Below are 5709 nucleotides of genomic sequence, written 5' to 3' on the forward strand. Positions count from 1 at the left end.
TGAAAGACTCGGGGCGACAGGAAGGTTTAGGATTCAGGAACTCTTTCTCATAAACACTGAAATCAAATAGGATCTGCAAATAATACACATATCTGGGGCAATACGGGGTTCCTCCAGCTTTGCAGGCTGACAGCTCTTTCCCTGATTGTTGGCACACACAAAGGGCTCTCTTGGGAAAGGGAAAAAAAAAAAAAAAAAACGGGCGGAGTCAAAGCTTAAATGTAAGAATGAGGTATTCCTGGGTTTCATTTGTCTTTCGGTCGGACTGGTTGAACTCTCCCTAGTTCAATATAAGCCACGTCTCAAGCATGGAAAGATGTTCTATCTCACCAGTAATCATAGAAATACAAACTAAAACCCCAGTAGAAACCATTGCTGGCTTGTAACATTAGTCCAGATTTTTAAAATAACACCCAGTGCCTGAGTGCCAAGAAAAAGTACTCTTATTGAGGTGGCGCAGTGGTTAAGAGCTCTGGCTGCTAACCAAAAGGTCAGCAGTTCGAATCCAGCAGCCTCTCCTTGGAAACCCTGTGGGGCACTTCTACTCTGTCCTAGAGGGTCACTATGAGTCAAAACCGACTTGACAGCAATGGGGATAGATAGTCGAAGTTTTTGTTCAACCAATCCCCTTTTTCCTTGTAGAAAATTTAAACCAGTTTGTAATATATACAATTAAATGAAAATATAAAATTAAAAGACAAGAACAAATACAAAAGATCAAGATCAAAGAAAAGTGTAGATTTGCAAGTCAGAAACTCCTATTGTTCCAAAATTAAACAGAAAATTTGGCTAACATAACAAAAAGAATCAGCCAGACATTATGTGTCTGCGCACAAAAGTCCACACAATGATCTATGAAGTAGTCTTACAAAAAAATACGTATGTATATAACCAAACCTTTAGGTTTTACTACCAGTATAGAGAAAATCAAATTGTCAGAGAATATGTTAAATGATATATTGGGGAAGAAATGTCCGAAATATATAATGTGAAAAACTCAAGACAGTCTGTTTTCCTCAACATTATATCGCAAGGAAGAGAAGGAGGAAAGGGGCACCTACGTATTACCAAACCCCAAAACCCACTGCCACGGAGTCAATTCTGACTCATAGCGACCCTATAGGGTTTCCAAGGTTGTAAATCTCCACGGAAGCAGACTGCTTTCTCCCGCGGAGCCTGCTGGTAGTTTCAAACGCCAACCTTTTCGTCAGCTGTCGATCACTTTAACCACTGCGCCACCAGCTCCTTAAAAAAAACGTATTAATGGAGTTTTAAGAGACTTGTGAGGAGCGTTGGTAAAAAAAAAAAAAAAAAAAACTTACTGTGAGGAAGGTTGGTGGTGCAACCTGTTAAGCTCTTGGCTGCTAAACAGAAAGGTTGGTAGTTCATACCCACCCAGCCGCACCAGGAGAAAGGTCTGGCGATATGCTCAAAGTTAAAAAAAAAAAAAAAAATTACAGCCTAAAAAAACCCTATGGGGCAGTTCTATTTTGACTCAAGGGGTCACTGACTCAGAATCTACTCGATGGTACACAACAAGACACATACTAGCCAAATACAATGTTTGACCTTATTGACACCTTGATTGGAACGTACCAACTCCTTTTTTTTTTAATGAGAAATTGGATATTGAATTATATTCAGGAATTATTTTTTTTTTAGGGATCGTGGATGCCTTTTTTTTTTTTTAAGGTATTCTTCTCTTTTCGAGAGGTATAGTGAAATGTTCATAAATGAAATTTCATGCTGTCTAGGATTTGCTTCAAAATAATCCCGGAAGGAGGGAAGAAGCTGTGTAGGAGACCTGGTGAATTTTTGAAGGCAAATCCTTGCTCCCCGAGCCCATACCAAACCCACTGCTGCCAGTGAATTATGGTTCGTGGTGACCCCATGTGTTAAAAAATAGAACTGCACCATGGGGTTTTCTTGGCTGTTTGCTTTACCAAAGCAGGTTGCCAGGTGCTGCTGGGTGAGTTCCAACTGCCAACCCAGGGACTGTCTTTGCTCCCACGATCCCCTCTTTAAAAAAGCTAATCTCAAAGCGTCCATGTTTTTGTGTCGCTTTGGAAGTGAAGGCCTTAATTTCCTTTTGGGGTTTGGAAAAAACAACCCTGGGCTTTTGCTATACAAAGGTAAAACGGAGATTGTTTGGTAGAGGGGGGAAGGAGTTAAACAATTGGGCTTGAGATGACTGGAAAGGTAAGCCTCATCGAGGAGTTTAGATTGAATCCTAATAGAACAAGGAGCCATTGAAGGGTTTAAGCAGAGATGGTACACAATCAGATTAATGTTTTCAGAAATCACTGCAGCTTCAGTGACTTGGGTTGAGGATTTATACAGTGATATCTGTGAGAGCCAGAACTCTCCCAGACTGCCTTTTTTTGAGGGGTCTCAAGTTTTCTGCCGTTCACGGTGCAGTCTTACCACTTTTCTATCGCTTTTATCAAAAAGTATCTCAGTTTTCCTTTTCTGACAGGTTTCTGCCTTACACGAGTTCTGGCTTTCACAAGTTTTACTGCACTGAAGTCTGTCCACCATCATGGGTGAACCTACCTATATGCAGCAGCCTCAGGGAAAAGACCTCCTCCCAAATATCTCCTGCCGGCTACAGGGAAGGTCTATCAAGTCACACGATAGTATGTGTTTGAGAGCAATATGACTAAAGGTTGGAAATCCTGTTTAGGCTCTGATTTCAATGCAATATTGTTTAGGCAATAAGCCACATGGGTTTATAAACATCCATTATGAAGACAAAACTCTTGTAGTGGTGCTTTATAACTGAAAGACTGGAGTATAATTAAACTTTGCTTATTTACATTATTTAATAACTTTAGTTTTTTGTTGACATCATGAAAATGACAGACTCCAATGGAGTAATATATGTATTACTTTAATTGTTGCAGGCTAATGAGAAGGGGCAAACTTGTACCAGATGAAGGCTGCGTGACATCATAGCAGACAGTCCAAAAGCAAGTTCCACAGTGCCTCTAATGTTACAAGCCCAATGAAAAGTGGAAGTTTGAAAAGAAAACTGACTAATGGCCCATCATTTTCTAAATGGTGTGAATGAGTCATCTGAGTACTGATTTCCTTTGACAATCAGCTAGAAAGCTCTGCACTCAAACTATAAGATTTTTTCAACATCTCTGATAATAGAACTCAAAGTCCAGATATTACTTCCTGTTCCCAATTGCAGCAATAATTTGTTTAGATTCTCCTTTAATGCAGATTTAAATAACACTAACTTAACTGCAAGCGAACAAGACAGTTTTATGAAGGTATCAAATGACATTAGAGAAATGCTTCCTGGTAAAGTTTTTGTGAAGTATTAGGTCCAATAATCCTGAACTAATAAACAAGGTGTTGAAATTATTAAAACCATTTTGTGTTTTTGGTACGGCACGCTTATGTAAACAGGCATTTTCTGCGTGCATTAATATTACTGAAAGTTAAATCACAGAAGTGGATTAAACAGAGAACCTGAACTGAGGCTATATTTTTCTACTTTTCTGCAACATTGGTGATTTTATTTCAGCAAAGCAGTATCATTCATCACAGTAAATTAATGTCGTTATTGTGAGTTGCTTTGAGTTTATAGTTGTTTGATTTAAAATTTTTGTTCTGATTTTAAGATTTTTACAAGCATAAGGGAAACCCTGGTGGCATAGTAGTTAAGAGCTACAGCTGCCAACCAAAAGGTCGGCAGTTTGAATTCACCAGGGGCTCTTTGGAAACCCTATGGGGCAGTTCTACTCTGGCCTATAGGGTCGCTATGAGTCAGAATTGACTTGACAGCAACAGGTTAGGTTTTCGTTTTTTTTTTTTTTTCTGGGGGGGAGGGGGTATAAGCACAAGGAGTTGACAAATACTTTATGCATTTAAGTAATGTATTGATTTTAAAAAACTTGTCAACATTGAGGAGGGGGCTTATTTTCCCTTTTAAAACAGTATGAAGAAAATAAAAAGGTGAAATGAACATTACTTAATTTTAAGAAATGCTATCTACAAAATTCCCCTTCTTGCTTAGGTTAAATTGGGTTTGTTACCTGAAGCCAATACAATTGTAATTGATATACCGCCTCCGGAGTTGCGAAGGAGCCCTGGTGGTGCAGTGATTAAACCCTCAGTTGCTCACCAAAAGTTTGGCAGTTCAAACCCACCAGCTTAGGAAACCTTATGGGGCAGTTCTACTCTGTCCTATAGGGTCGCTATGAGTTGGAATTGACTCGCTGGCATCTAACAATAACAACAAAGAATTGTGATAAATAGATGCAAACAATAAAGTACAATATGAATTAAGATATTTACTACACAAAGCAGATTCTGAAGAACTGCTTCTTAATTAGTGGGAATGGATGATACAATGATAATAATACGTAAAGTTTTTAATAGTACCAATTTTAGCCCGATAGCTATATGGGTAACAATTCCTTAACATTAATTCTCAATCTACATTCAAATTTTGCAAAGGAATTATGATAATAATTGGTAATGAATTTAAGATGGCTGAAGAGTCCCTAGGGGGTGCAAACAGTTAACTTGCTTGGCTGCTAATCCAGAGGTCGGCGTCCACCGAGAGGTGCCTTGGAAGAAAGGTCTGGCAATATACCTCTGAAAAATCAGCCATTGAAAACCCTAAGGAGCACATTTCCACTCTGACACACATGGGGTCACCCTGAGTCAAAACCAGCTCCATGACAACTGGTTATGATGAAAGAAGAAACAAAGGGTCGGGGGGTGGTGTTAGGGACAGTGGTAAGGTGGTACGGTCAGTAGATGACAGGTCCTGGTGAGTCGGAACTTTGTTGGAGACCGGGAGGAGGCTAGAAGGGCAGGAGGTGGTCCCACTTTTCCTTTTGCACACTGCGCAGTTCCAGCAGTCTTCTTTTTCAGTTGATTATGAGAGACAAACTCCTTCCAGCCTGAGGCTTTGGAAAATTCTGTGCAGATGTCTTCCCTGCAGTCTCATCCATCTCAGCTCTGGCACCACTTTCTCAATCCAAAAACTAAATTAGGTCCTCCAATTATACCGTCACTAAGTCTTCTTCATAGCACTTACATAATCATAATTTAAAAACCAAAGGAAAATCTATTTGCTTGATGTCCACCAAGAACTATGTCTCCTTTGTTCACTGCTGTCGTTGCCAACACCCAGTGCAGCGTCTAGCACATTAGTTAAACCAAAACCTTTGCTGTGGGGTCATTCCGACTCACTACAACCCTATAAAAAAAAAAATTAATTGCCCCAAAGGGTTTCCAAGGAACAGCTGGCAGATTCCAACTTCCTACCTTTTGGTTAGCAGCCATACATAACTCTTAACCACTGAGCCACCAGGGCTCCCGCACCAACAGCAGGACACACTCGATATTTGTAGAACAAAAAAGGGAGTGTTCAATAGTGTCAAATGCCACAGGTTCTAAATGCAACCACTCTTTTTGCTCTCAAGCGAGGGTTCGTATTTACTCGTTTGAAAAAAAAAAGTAATTTGGGAATGAATTACTTTAGTTAATACTAAATATTAATATTAATTACTTTAAAGTGGGACCTCATGCCATCTGAATTTGGTGCACATCGCTGTATAAATCCGCTGTCAGCCCAGATATGCTCGTTCATGAAAGTAGTACTTTACTTAGCCCTCCCTTCTAAAACGGAAGGGATGGGTCTACAGTCAGACTGCTGGTTCGCGTTGGCAACGGTGTCAGAGGCGG

This window comes from Loxodonta africana, chromosome 8 (genome assembly GCF_030014295.1).
Source record: "Loxodonta africana isolate mLoxAfr1 chromosome 8, mLoxAfr1.hap2, whole genome shotgun sequence".
Taxonomy (NCBI): domain Eukaryota; kingdom Metazoa; phylum Chordata; class Mammalia; order Proboscidea; family Elephantidae; genus Loxodonta; species Loxodonta africana.